Here is a 15,780-nt window from a genome sequence, read left to right as displayed (position 1 = left end):
TAACATTATATCCTGCTCCCACTTTGATAGTGGACACAGGTCGGTACCGAGATTTTCGATAAGTGTCTTCATATTCACTGGTTTTGCACTCACATACACCTGGAGGTCATCAGCGTACATGACGTATTTACAGCACAAGGAAACTCATGGCATGTCATTTATGTGCAATGAAAGGAGTATAAGATCTGGTGCCGAAACACAGAGGACGCTTGATAGTACCAGCCTCCACTATTGACTTTATGGTACCAGACATGACACACTGTTGGCGACGCGTGAGGTACGAGTGAAACCATTGTACTGCACTTGGGGAAAAATTTAGACTGCTAATTTTGCCAAGTACAATGTTGAACTCGATAGGGTCAAAGGCTTTGCTGAAATCTAAGCAGAACATGACAGTCGCCTCTTATCCGTCCATGGCTACCAAATTGATATGGCTCTGAGCACTATGGTACTTAACCACTGAGGTCATCAGTCCCCTAGAACTGAGAACTACTTAAACCTAACTAACCTAAGGACATCACACACATCCATGCCCGAGGCAGGATTCGAACCTGCGACCGTAGCGGTCGCGCCGTTCCAGACTGAAGCGCCTAGAACCGCTCGGCCACAATGGCCGGCCCATGGCTACCTTCAGGTCATGTGTCACCTTTATAAAGGCAGACGTTGTTCTGCGATGTTTACGGAAACCTGACTGTTCAAATGGTTCAAATGGCTCTGAGCACTATGGGACTCAACTGCTGTGGTTATAAGTCCCCTAGAACTTAGAACTACTTAAACCTAACTAACCTAAGGACAACACACAACACCCAGCCATCACGAGGCAGAGAAAATCCCTGACCCCGCCGGGAATCGAACCCGGGAACCCGGGCGTGGGAAGCGAGAATGCTACCGCACGACCACGAGATGCGGGCAAACCTGACTGTTATTTGTGTAGTAGGTTGTTTGCAGTTAATAAGTTTGTTAGCTGGTTGTGGAATAGGAGATCAATAAGGAATGGGCTCAACGATGTGCGTAGTGACGGTACTGAAAGCAGCCTCTTCTGATTTGCTTAGAACGTTTCCACAAGAAACATTCTAATTTTGATAGTGTGTTTACAACTGATGATTTCTAATTGTTATAGCTGTTTTCCTAGTCTGTGAAACAGAACTGTGACCCTTCACAGTTCCGTCGGAAGCGATACAAATCCCACACAGTTCACAAACACTTCAGTGTAGGCGGGACAAGTATATTGTAGGCAGTAGTGATGGGGAGCTCGTGAATGAGTCGTTCAAATGAACGCTTCACTCCAGTGCAGTGTGAACTAACCACTCAATTTCAATGAACTGGTACTTCAAACTCTTCACAGATAGCACACTCCACACTTTTTTCTAGTTCACTCACTCTCTTCCCCTCTCCCTCTCCAACTACATCGGCGCTACGTCACTCATCCTCCCTTAACTTCAGTCCTCCCTCTACTGCCTGTCGACGAACCGCGCGGTGTTTGTGGGGAACGATAGGGTTACGATGGTTTGGGGAGGTGAGGGGCGAGGAGAAAGCAGCGTCAGCTGCTTCCTGCAGTGCTGACATCATTACCCGTGACTATTTGTGCAGTTAAACTTCGCGTCTCCGGGTAGCCTACCGTTGGAAGGGCTTGCAGACAAATGAATATTAAAGATACAAACGAAGAGGCTGGCTGTGTGAGCACGCCCAGCCAACATGAAAATAAAAGGTTTGTTAATAATACTGAAAGAGGGATTTTACCTGAAATCGTACTAATGACTACAGGTGACAGTTTACGCTTTGAATCTGGAGGGTTATTATTCTCAACAAAAATGAAATCTACAGGAAAACTTCTGAATGATTACTTAACGTACGTATATAGACTTTGTGACAGTGGTAAACATACTTATTCTGTTTTGGATGAAATTTTAAAAGGAGCATAAAATTGGACTGCATTTCGTTGGTAGCCCTAGTTTTCAGTCCATGAATACAAATAATGTTTCATTTGGCAAATAAATACTTTTTTGAGCGCTTCATGAGAAAATGTCGAGCAAGATTAAATGTAATACCTTCTTTATATGTGACAGGCTTCTCTGTTTATGTTTCCTTTGTCCCCTTCGACCATGCTCTATTTAAGTTAACTCAGGCGCTGTGAGAGTGTAAAACGTTGCGTTCACGTTACTGCATAGTGCGGCCATCTGTTGGTAAAATTATGAGGTATTACGAAGCTTTATTGTACGAGCGAGGCGAAGCGAGCGTAGCCGCGGCTGAGCGGCGAACTGGGCAACTTCGCCAGGCTTCCGTACTTTATGAATGAACTACTTCATTTGAACGCTTCACGTCAAAGAGTGAAATGAATGAAGTAGTTCACGGGAATGAACGAGTTCGACCCATCTCTAGTAGGCAGTCGCTTTGGAATGTAAACTGCCGTTTCACACGGTACTAACAATGGATCAAAGCCGACTCTTTCCTTATCCGTAACAATGCGTATTTCATCATTCCACTTCACTCCATTGTTACTCTCAAGTGTGGTATGACTGAAGTTGCGAATCATTAATCCTACTGTCAAAAACTAACAATCTAACACGTTTTGTGAGGTGCACAACTATTTATATTTACATTCATTAAGACCTTGTTGTTTAAAACCTTGTTGCTGCAGGCTGGTAAATAATTTATTGAGAACCAACAGGATTTACAAAAAAATTTTAGTCCACCGATTTTCGTTGTAGGTAAAGGCATAAAAATAAGAGAAGTCGAATTCTGCAAACTATTGCATTCGTTCAGGCATTAACGTAAGGCATAACTGGTAACTGACTTATTCTGTTTTATAGGGCGTACCATATTATTCTTCGGTACCAGTAGATTCATGTCGATGAAAGATAACATGTTGCGTCCTATGTCTGAAGGAATTTTCAATCCAGTCATCAACCTGATAAGACATTGTAATGGACTGTTTGGCGTTTGGTCGGTGTCGTTAAAGGAATTCAGTTGAATTGTAAGGTAACCCCAACCGAAAACAGAGTTAACAAGTCGAAAAATAGCAAATATTCTAACAGTCATCTTGCAATGAGGACACAGTAGAATAAGGCACAATTTAGTTCATTCAATCAAACTTATGTTTTAAATTCCCCAAAAACTACCAATTATCGTTCAGATTCAACCAATCAATAACCAACACATATCACAAAGTACGTGATTACTCTGCAGTTCACAATTAAGTGCCTGGCAGAGGATTCATCGAACCATCTTCAAGCTCCTTCTCTACCGATCCACTTCCGAACGGCGAGCGGAAAAAGCTATTACTCAAATCTTTCTGTGTGAACTCTGATTTCTCTTATTTTGTCACGATGATCATTTCTCCCTGCATTGGTGGGAGCAAAATTTTGCAGTCGGAGGAGAAAGTTAGTGATTGAAATTTCACTAAAAGGGCCTGCTGCAAAGAAAACGCCTTTGTTTGAATGATTGTCACCAGAAATCGTGTAAAAGTTTGTGGTATCTCTCCCATATTTCGAGATAATGTAAAACAAAAGTGCCCTTCTTTCAATCTTTTCGACGTCCTTCCTCAGTAGTATCTGATGTGAGTGGCATCATGCACGGTAATACACCAGAAGACGGCGGGCAAACATAGTACAAGTAGTCTCCTTAACAGACCTGCTCTATTTTCTAATCATCATCATCATCATCATCAGTGTTCTGTCAAAAGGCAGGTTTTCACATGGTAGTTCTCCAGGCTGTCCAGTCTTCTGCCATCCTCTTCAGGTCTGCATAATTTCCTCTTCCCTTTATGTCGTCTGTCACCTTGTATCTCCTTCTTCCTCTTTTCTAAACGTCGTGTATTAAATCGCAGACTTCGTGTTGCTTTCCCCAAAACAGCATCTATGTGGTCTCTCCAATTTAAGTTATTCTTAATTGTAAACCCTAGATAGTTGGTTGAATTTACTGTCTTTAGATTTGTGCGATTTGTCGTGCAACCGAAATTTAGCGTATTTAGTTTAGTGTTCACGTGGAAGACTTCACACTCTTCATTATTTAGAGTTAATTTCCACTTTTCACACGATCAGGATATCCTCTATAAATCATTTTTCAACTGGTTTTGATTATCTGTTCACCTCAAAAGACAGTAAAAACAGTATTATCTGCAAACAATCTAAGAGGGCTGGTGAGATTGTCATCTAAATCGTTTACGTTCGTCAGGAGCAGCAGAGACCTATAACACTTCTTGGGAACACCAGTTATTACTTCTGTTTTACTCGATGACTTTCCGTCAGTTATTACGAACTGTGACCTTTATAATAGGAACTCATGAATCCAATAGCATAACTCAGGCTAAACTCCATAGGCATGCAATTTGATTGAAAGTCTCTTGTGGCGGACGGTGGAAATGTAAAAATATGGAATCAATTTGACATCCCCTTTCGATAGCATTAAAGATCTAATTGTGTTTCACAAGAACGATATTTTCTGAATCAGTGCTGACAGATTGTCAACAAATCGTTCGCTCCGAGATCAAATACAATGTTCGAAAACCGTGTATGTTCCAAAATTACACGGCGAATTGACTTTACTGACGTGGGCCAGATATTTAGCCGATTACTCTTGTTTCATTTCTTAGGCATTGGTGCGATTTGTGCAACTTTCCAATCTTTAAGCACGGATTTTTCGACGAACGAGCGGTTGTACATGACTGCTAAGTAGGAGCTAGTATATCGGCATACTCTGAAAGGACTCTGACTGGCATCCAATCTGGACTGGAGACTTTGCCTTTATTAAACGATTTAAACTGCTTCGCTACACCGAAGATGTCTACTTCCAAGTTTCTCATTTTGATAGTTGTTCTTGCTTCGAATTCTGGGATATGTACTTCGTTTTTTTTAGTGAAGGAGTTTCGGAGAACTGTGTTTAGTAACTCTGCTTTAGGGACATTGTTACCAATGATATCACCATTGTTATCGAGCAGTGAAAGTACTGATTTCGTCTTGCCGCTGGTGTATTTAACATCACCAGAAACTCTTGGCGTTTTGTGAGATTTCTAGATAGAGTTTCATTGTGGAAAGTATTTAAAGTATCTCACATTGAAGTTCGCACTAAATTTCAAGCTTCTGTAAAACTTCGCACATCTTGGGTATTCAGCTTTTTTTTTTTAATTAGGCATGCTTCCCTGTCGCTTCTGCAGCAGTGTTCTGAAACGTTTTGTGCACCACGATGGATCAGTACCACCGCTTATAAATGTGTGTGGTGTATATGTCCTAATTGCCGTCGATAGGCTACTACTGCTCCTGAATTCAAATCACAATCAGAGCGGGAGGAACGGAAACTGTCTCTTAGAAAGGCGTCAAGCCAATTTTTACCTGCTTTTTTAAACAGACGTACTTTGCGTTTATTTTTGTGGTGGGTTTGGATTTTACAGTATTCCGTTTCGCTACAACAGCCTTGTGGCCGCCAGTCCATGTCTCCCTTATAATGTTCCGTATTTGCTCAGGATTATTTTCTGGTAAGAGCTCAAGAATTTTTTCGCAACCATTTACACTTTTAGTGGGCATCTCAAGTGATAGTTCAAAACAATTTTATGAGAAACCTTTCAGTGTCATTTAAGACGATGTTTTATGCGTATAGTCGGCTTCAAACACGTATTTTTGCCAACACATGCAGGCTAGATGGAAGTCACCACCAACTGTAATTGTGTGAGTGGGCGATCTATTTCAAGTAACACTCAAATTTTCTTTCAACTGCTCAGCAACTGTATCATCTGAGTCAGGAGGTCGGTAACACGAAGCAGTTATTTATTTCTTCCAGTTTTGTGTATAACAGCTATTAATACTAAATGACAAGGTAAACTGCTTATTACAGCAATAAACACTCCACCACAACTGTATTTAATCCATCTTTCTGAACACGGTTAGGTTCTTTGCATAAATATGGGCTGAAATTATTTCCGACTTCAGACAGCTCACCGTACGTATAACGAATGAGCTTCAGAGCTTTCTATCAGCGCCTGGAGCTCTGGTTCTCTTCCAAGACAGCTACGACAGCTTACAACTACAACACCGATTACACCCCTTCTGTAATTTCCCAGAACCCTCTAACCCTAAAAAGCTACCTAGCCCCTCCCCACAAACCCCATTACCCTTGCATCTGCTTCCTGTGTGTTGTGGACTCCACCCCTGGGTTCCCCGGTTCGATTCCCGGCGGGGTCAGGGATTTTCTCTGCCTCGTGATGACTGGGTGTTGTGTGACCGTCCTTAGGTTAGTTAGGTTTAAGTAGTTCTAAGTTCTAGGGGACTGATGACCATAGATGTTAAGTCCCATAGTGCTCAGAGCCATTTGAAGCATTTTATTTCTTGGTTGTGGACTCGCGACCAATTAAGCGGAACCCGGAAACCCATCACCTGATGGAGCAACTCGAGGAATATGCCGGCTTAATGGTCGCTGGACCGTCAGGGCCTCTGATTCGGATCCTTCACTTGGCCCTCTACCAAAGGACCTCAGTCGGTTCTGTCGACAATGACACAGACGGAGAGCTCCGGCTTCATCTTGCAAGCAAGCAGCCTTTACCACTTCAGCTAGCCTCCCGAAACCAGAGGGAATCACTCCCGATCCCAAGCGACACGCATCGTTGGCAGCGACATGAGGCACCACCTGCAGCTGACTACACCCTGTGCTCTTTGAGGCATCTGGAAGCGCCCTCTCTGCACGTGGAGTAATTCCTATCGATACGCACACAAAGTGCACACCAGATTCCTTCCTATTCGCGGCAACCATATCTCTAAAAGGCTCATAAGCCCCTGTCGACAGAGCTCCAATCTGTCAGTGGACCAACCCTCTGTGAAAGTCCAGACTTTACGGGCCGAGACGCTTCCCCATGCAACACAGCGAGCGACCACGTCTTGCTCAAGGACTTCGTCAGCCACAGACAGAACCAGAAACCTTTTCGGCAGGCAAACCCGGGAGGCCCTCCGATTGGCCTCTCGAAAACGTTTCGCTACCTGCCACCCTTTAGAGCGACCTCCCACTCGATCGCAGGAGAGGGGTCAACCTCAGTGCGGGAAATACCATTAGCGACCACAGTAGTGGACCGATTGGGTTATACGTGTGATATACTGGAGGTCCGTCGAATCTCCACGACCGAGCCTTCTCAGTGATGCCCATTTGCAGCAGCTTCGAGCTGTGTAACCGAAGCCACCACCGCCTGAAGCTGTGAGCGAAGGATCGACAATTCAGTTCGTATCTGAACACAGCTATCACAGTTCCTATCTCAGCTACAGACGATGAACATATACTATAGACAATTAAACATCGCGGAACTGTGCCTGACAAACATCCAAGCACGAAGTCAAACGAGTGATGAGCTGCTGCAGTGACGGTAGCCCAGAGCTCGTAACTACTGCTGTGGCTGTTCAAACACGAAACAAATCACGGGCGCGATGCAAACAGCGGAACTATGCACTACACAGTAAATAAAACCTGGAAATGCGCTTCGTAAATACTGTGCGGCTTGTCCCGGCGGAGGTTCGACTCCTCCCCTGGGCATGGCTGTGTGTGTTTGTCCTTAGTATAATTTAGGTTAAGTAGTGTGTAACCTTAGGGACTAATGACCTTAGCAGTTAAGTCCCATAAGATTTCACACATATTTGAACATTTTTTTTGAGCTTCGTAAATATAGAAATATGTAAGAAATTATCGAATATAAACTAATCTGCACCGAGAAAATTTAAAATAAGTCGCTTTTTGTGAGAAGCTGTGTCAAACTCACAGAGGAAAACAGCGTCCTCAGGTGTTCAGCAGCAGTAACGAAAGCTAGTGCTCGGCGGAACATTCCCAGGTATAAACAAACGGTTTTGATGGCTCTTGGTAGGTGAGAGGAGCGGGCAAAATAATGCAATACATATTTTTGTTTGTGTCCAATTTCAGATTCCGTTTCAAGGGGTAAAACGCACTCCTAAAGATAATTTGCCACTTTGTGTTTAGAGGAAATATCTTCGATGCGATGATATACAAAAAATCTTTTTCGTATGAACGTTGACATGAAATTAACGTAATTTTGGAAAACCCCATAGCGCTATTAACTAATTTTGAAAAATGAAAACTTTTGTTCTGTAATAAAACTGGTTTTTGAAATACCACTTTTGGAAAATAAGCTGAACACGGTGTGCTGTCGGAGTATTATCATCATACCTATTTAAAATAAATGAACGTAAATTACTAATCTAATTACTTATTTTTCTTACATTTTTGTGTTTTAAATTGTTATTTTACCTTATACATTCATGTTTTTGTGTTTCTCCTTTTGTTTTTCATTTTCCCATTTAACACAATCGTATATTGTTAATTGAAAATGAGAAATGACTCATTATTATGAAACAAAATAATTACAGTAATGATAATCTCTGAAGTAATACTTGAAACATAACCATTTTACTACAACATACGCACAGAGTGATCGAAATTGCTTCCGTACACACACAACGGATTATACAATATAAAACAAAATCCAGCAAGATTCCTTTAAATATCCTGGTTTGTATTAGGAATATTTTAGTACATTGGTAAGCCTTGGTGAAGGGAACTGATTATGTGGTAATGATAGCAGCTTGATTATATTGTTTCACAAGCTCAAATTGACCTCATTGAACAGAATTAGATGTGAATATGTGAATACCTCCTTACGATGTTCTTCCGACATTGAATGTCAATACATCCTATGCTAGACCTATGACGTGGTGCCTTCTGGTATCACCAGGGGAACACGTTTAATGGCCTCGGGGTACGCCGGTGAAAACCGTTCTTCCACACTAACCACCAGACTTTTCACAGTTTTTAAAAAAAACTAATGGTGAGTTTGGACCGAGATTTCTAGATTGTCTATTTGGAACCCAAAATGCCCTTGTGACAGAATCGACAACAAGTAAACAAAGAAATACTCCGACAACACACTCCGAACAACTTCCTTTCCTAAGGGAGTATTTCCGGAACCAGCATTATTCATGGATGTATGTGGCTTCAAAGCTCCTTGAATTTATGTTGCAATGAAAGTTATTAACTTTCAAAATTTATTAGTCGTAGTGAGGTATTTTGCAAGATTTAACATTATTTCAAAAGTTGATTATACATTGTTGTAGAACGTTAACTATATATCAGCTGTTATATGAAAAACATTTCCCGGCCGGGGCGGCCGTGCGGTACTAGGCGCTACAGTCTGGAACCGCGCGACCGCTACGGTTGCAGGTTCGAATACTGATTCGGGCATGGACGTGTGTGATGTCCTTAGGTTAGATAGATTTAAGTAGTTCTAAGTTCTAGGGGACTGATGACCTCAGCAGTTAAGTGCTATAATGCTCAGAGCCATTTTGAAAAACATTTTATATAGATCATCGTTTCGAAGATATTCCTTGTAATTACATATCGGCTGTGTTACCCCTTAAAAGTGAAATTGGGAACAAAATGCGTATTGCATTATTTTTTCCTCTCTATGTACCTGTAAGTTTCATTAAGATCGTATACTTACATTTGGGAATTCCATGGGCGACGGTGCAGCATTCCTGCATCAGCTCCGTTGTGCTATTTTCGTAAGTATGGGATCAGTCGACTTTTTTGCTACGTCACTATTTTTTGCGGGGGCGTGGCTTTTGGATGATGCCAACATATCCTTACTTTCATTTGAGAAGGAACACCTGACTACAAAATTCAGTATACAGGGTGTTACAAAAAGGTACGGCCAAACTTTCAGGAAACATTCCTCACACACAAATAAAGCAAAGATGTTATGTGGACTTGTGTCCGGAAACGCTTAATTTCCATGTTAGAGCTCATTTTAGTTTCGTCCAACAACGCTCAATGGAGCACGTTATCATGATCTCATGCGGGATACTCTTCCTGTGCTGCTAGAACATCTGCCTTTACAAGTACGACACAACATGTGGTTCATGCGCGATGGAGCTCCTGCACATTTCAGTCAAGTGTTCGTACGCTTCTCAACAACAGATTCGGTGACCAATGGATTGGTAGAGGCGGACCAATTCCGTGGCCTCCACGCTCTCCTGACCTCAACCCTCTTGACTTTCATTTATGGGGGCATTTGAAAGCTCTTGTCTACGCAACCCTGGTACCAAATGTAGAGACTCTTCGTGCTCGTATTGTGGACGGCTGTGATACAATACGCCATTCTCCAGGGCTGCATCAGCGCATCAGGGATTCCATGCGACGGAGGTTGGATGCATGTATCCTTGCTAACGGAGGACATTTTGAACATTTCCTGTAACTAAGTGTTTGAAGTCACGCTGGTACGTTCTGTTGCTGTGTGTTTCCATTCCATGATTAATGTGATTTGAAGAGAAGTAATAAAATGAGCTCTAACATGGAAAGTAAGCGTTTCCGGACACATGTCCACATAACATATTTTCTTTCTTTGTGTGTGAGGAATGTTTCCTGAAAGTTTGGCCGTACCTTTTTGTAACACCCTGTATAGGCTTTGGTTTACCTATTTTGTATTCCAGTTCCTGTCTCTTCCTCAGGTGTCTTAAAACCGAAATTGCTTCCATTAACAGTCTTAACGTACTACCAAAATATATTGGTATTTTCGGAGAGGACATTTGAAAACATCTTACTATGGTTTGCAGTGACGTCTATAAACACTGCCCCCTGAGAAAGTTCAGTACCCTTGATCATAGGATTGTTCGACTGGCTTCGATGAATAGAAAGATGAGTGAAATACAGAGAGAGATTACAAGCAGTGTGTCACCACAAATGATCAGGAAAAGGTGGTTTATTGGAATCTGGTTGGAGATCTCCATTGACAACAGACACTTGCATGGTGTATAGCTAGAGTGAACGGGGTTTTTAAGTTCCATTCTGAGGTGTTCAACGAAGACTTTTGCTTCTGCTTAAGACCAGTACCTATTAAACTCCTGGAGTAGTGATGTGGGCAGCTTTCGGATGTGACAAGAGGACTGACGTAATTTTATTGAAGGCAGACTTAATGTTCTCCAGTATGAGGGAAGAGAGACAGACCGTGTCGTCGTGACGTTTACCAGCAGGGTACCAAAAGGTATATTCCAGTAGGACAATGCGAGAGCTTCAAGTCAGTTCACACCACGTATTGAGTAAAGTACACTGAAGCAGGTATATTGAGGAAGATACGTGTCCTTGACAAGGCTGCCTAGGACCATAGTTTGTCACCGGTAGAGCACGTCAGCGACGCGACAGGGAAAAGTGTACTTTCATGCCAGCATTGACACAGCAAACTTCATGAAACGACACAGCGTTTCAAGAGTAGCAAGAAATATCTGAAAGACAATGATGATGCAAGCCAGAACGATTAGAGCGTAATCATGCCAATATGGGACATACGTCATACTGGACGTCAATGGAATGGAAAAGAACTTTAACCATCGATTTCCCATTTGTGATGAACAAATCCACAAATTATTATAAATGCCTTATTGGTGCTTATTGTGTAATACGTTCTATTTATGCCAGTGGAGTTATTCTTAGCCAAGTCAATTCGGACGTATATTTATTTACCTCAGCTAATATAATGTTTACATGTTCGGGCTCACATACGGTTCCTCTTCGTCGGAATGTCATGGCTCTAACTAGTCTAGGGGTTGAACCGCAAGTGTCGCATTATACGCTCTAAATGGGACACTTGTGACCCTTTGGTTAAATTGTCTGGCTGATGGCAAATTTTTGAAATACAAAGTTAACATAACATACAATAACAGTAACGATAATATCGGTAACTAAATTAACGGCCCAGAAATGATGTAGGCGACACAGTTGCGATTTAGTTAGAATGATGTTTATTCAGAAAGCGAACTAATAGCGAATGTGGTCGTATTTTGAGTTACTGTTACACTCGAGCGCATATCCATTTGACACAGTTCGATCATTCACAATCTCGTCCACCTAATTAACTACGCGAAATGTTAAAGTTCACACGAGGCTCGCGGCTGCTCGCCACTCAGAGACCAAGCCCCTTGATACCACACAACGCGAAATTTCGTTTGACTTCCTAACTGCATAAAGACCGCCCGTTCGCTTTCGCGTTTGTATCCGAACTGTCCCCTTTGGTGTCTATACCCGAACTGTCTCTCTACCCGTCCCCTGGCCGCATTTTCCTCGCGCGCCGAAAATCCTCGCTCAATTGACTGGGCCAGTTCCCTTTCCTGAAGCCGTCCATCTCATTGGCTACCGCTTATTCTACCTTATTTTACATTTTAACAAATTTAAATAGTCAAAGCGTGAGCACTTTCACGTTCTAAATTAAGTAACAATAATATCCATTACATAATAAACGATAAATTCTTTTACATGAAACCAATATAATTACTTAACTTTGAATGCCACGGCCAGTAGTCTTGCACCCATGTGCTCTCTGATGAATAAATAAAGAACAGAAGTAACTATTATGCACTAAACTTTACAACAAATATTCTATTACCTAATGATTCAGTAAGGTGTAATGCTGGAATCGTTCAATGTGTTCTGTGTGGAGGAAATGATGATCTGATGCTCAACTGTAAATACTGATAATTTAAATTAACTATATCTTTTAAACAAATAAAGTTACAAAATTGATATTTACATCGTTTGTCATTTTAATGATGCGCGTCTATATGAAATGTCGATCGTTAACATCGACCAGAACGTTCAGATTTTTTCATTGAGGTCTTTGTTACAAAACCTGTTAATTTCACTTTAACAGTATATCGTAAACTATTATAGATATTATCAATATTTTGGTTTTTTTGGGTTCACCATGGAAATTTATGGTGGATGGAAGACTTAAATTACTGTGGCTTGATTTCCTGCATTACTACATAATTAAATAGTTTTCATAAATGTTTTCCTTTATGGCCGATCTTAGGTCCGCCATATTTACCACTGCTACGTCTCCTCGGCCAAATAGCCTTCAAGTGGGTTTCCCTATGACATAGGTTCTCGTCTGTCTCACTCGCACACTACAGCGCTTAGGCCTCAGTAGACAATAGACGTCTGTGAGTTTCCCCATCTCGTGATGAATCTGCGGTCTTTGTGGCACACGGTCCTGGACGACAGAGTTTGTTTCACAATTCCTGGAGGCTTACTGTTTCTGCCATATACGAGCGACATGCTCGTTGACTCAAAATGTGAGAAGGTGCTACCCGTCATTCCTTGGCGTCTGTCTTTTCTATATACAGTGACATGTCCCGAAGATCTGATTACCGCCTTCTAGTGGTTTTAGCTAGTTCCCAGTGCGACGTAAATGTTTAAAAAGTATGCATTACTAAGATGCACTTTTTTTTTTTAAACGTAATCAATCTTATCAGATGTTCCATCGACTTTCACAGGAAATGAAGTTTTTCTTCTTGCACAATCATTACTTTTTTCGTTTCCGGATTGGTTTAGGCCCATTTACTTGAGTAAGATAATAGCGTCCGTGCGAAAGAAAACACACACATATTTGTCTTCCAGATTGCGATCTAAAAGCCATCTCCCCTATGAGCTTTAGTAATTATTACGTCTCTTGTTACCACTATTACTGCTTTTACACTGTCCAGTAAGATTAACGTAACAACCTTTCAAAAGACTGAAAACCACCTTTCTGCAGCGCGGACCGGTGCCAGACGTCCACGAAGAGAGTGAGTATGGTTATGTAATCTAGCGAAAAGCAAGTGAAACATTGGGGACCCCAATACAGTGGTCAGCTGCGCTGCTAATATCGTTTGAGGATTCACGTTTCGAAATGCCCGATCAAAGTGGTCCAACAGATTCACGACGGGTTTTAAATCCTGTGAGTTTGGTGGCCAATGGGATACGGTAAACTCACCCTGGTGCTCATGAAACCGCACACGTCAACATTAAGCTGTGCGACATGTTGCGTTGTCCTGCTGGTAGGTGCCATCGTGCTGAGGGAAAACAAACTGCACGTATTTGTCAACATAGTCCACAAGGATACACGCATACTTGTGTTGATCCATTGTTCCTTCCAGAATGACGAGATAACCCCGGGAATGCCACGAAAACATTCCCCAGATCATAACGTCCCCTCATGCGGCCTGGACCCTTCCGACGATTGTTGGAGGGTGTATGTTTCCAGACGTTTCAACGTGAAACATGATTCATCTGAAAAGGTCACCAGTCACCACTCAAAGGACATCCAGTTGCGGTACTGGAGGGTAAATTCCAGCCTTCATCACAGACGAACAGCAGTCCGGGGCAGGCGTCTGATTCATGCTCCCTTCCTGAGGCCCATACGCAACAACATTCGGCGAACGGTCGTTGAGAATACTCTGCCGGTAGCCCCTTGGTTCATCTGGGTGGTGAGTTGTTCAATAGTTACAAGTCTGTTCGCCAGTACACATCTCCGCCGCCGTCGAACACCCCTGTCATCCAAGGCCCTTGGTGCACCATAGATGCCTCGGCGTCAGTTTTGGATAGCACCAGTCTGCCATGTACGGTATGAAACGTCCCCTTTGAACAATTATACATGACTGTGCTTAAACTGACACACAATATTTTGTTAGCGCAACGCAATCTGACTTTCAAAATTCCCTACAAAAGAATGGCCCTGACTAACATTAAACTATACCTTTCACAAATCACTTACCTCACAAAAACCTTCGCTGTTCAAGCTATTGCAATACAGCGAGCGCCACTACTGCCAGCTAAATAAAAGATTCAAACTATGGAAGGCACTAACTACTGATAGGGATAGTTAGCAAATGAAAGATATTAATAGAGAACAAACAATGTATTTACCTTGATATCATCATATATAAATATAGCAGTTCATGACAAATTTCAAAACTCCGCCATCTCTCTCCCCACATCCACCACTGCTGGCGGCTCACCTCCAACTGCGCAACGCTACGCGCTGTTCACATCCAGCTGCCGCTGCCCAACACTACAATGGCAGCCAACAATGCAAACTAGCCACAGACTACACACAGCACAGCCAGTGATTTTCATACAGAGGTGGCGTTACCAATAAAAAAACCTAAACAGCCTACTTACAGGTATACTTTAAGCACGGAGGCACGCGAACAGTTTACAAACTTAGCCGTTTGAGAGATGCTTCCACTCATAATCTCAAAGCCAATCTACATCTACATCCATACTCCGCAAGCCACCTGACGGTGTGTGGCGGAGGGTACCTTCAGTGCCTCTATCGGTTTTCCCTTCTATTCCAGTCTCGTATTGTTCGTCGAAAGAAAGATTGTCGGTATGTCTCTGTGTGGGCTCTAATCTCTCTGATTTTATCATGACGGCTTCGCGAGATATACGTAGGAGGGACTACTATACTGCTTGACTCCTAGGTGAAGGTATGTTCTCGAAACTTCAACAAAAGCCCGTACCGAGCTACTGAGCGTCTCTCTTGTGGAGTCTTCCACTGGAGTAATCTATCATCTCCAACGCTTTCGCGATTACTAAATGATCCTGTAACGAAGCAGGCTGCTCTCCGTTCGATCTTCTCTACCTCTTCTATCAACCCTATCTGGTACGGATCCCACCCTGGTGAGCTGTATTCAAGCAGTGGGCGAACAAGTGTACAGTAACATACTTCCTATGTTTTCGGATTGCATTTCCTTAGGATTCTTCCAATGAATCTCAGTCTGGCATCTGCTTTAACGACGATCAACTTTATATGGTCATTCCATTTTAAATCACTCCTAATGAGTACTGCCAGATAATTTATGGAATTAACTGCTTCCATTTCCTGACCTACTATATTGTAGCTAAATGATAAAGGATCTCTCTTTCTATGTATTCGCAGCACATTACACTTGTCTACATTAAGATTCAATTGCAATTCACTGCACCACA

This window comes from Schistocerca americana, chromosome 7, assembly GCF_021461395.2.
Source record: "Schistocerca americana isolate TAMUIC-IGC-003095 chromosome 7, iqSchAmer2.1, whole genome shotgun sequence".
Taxonomy (NCBI): domain Eukaryota; kingdom Metazoa; phylum Arthropoda; class Insecta; order Orthoptera; family Acrididae; genus Schistocerca; species Schistocerca americana.
Note: the sequence above shows the minus strand (reverse complement) of the source record.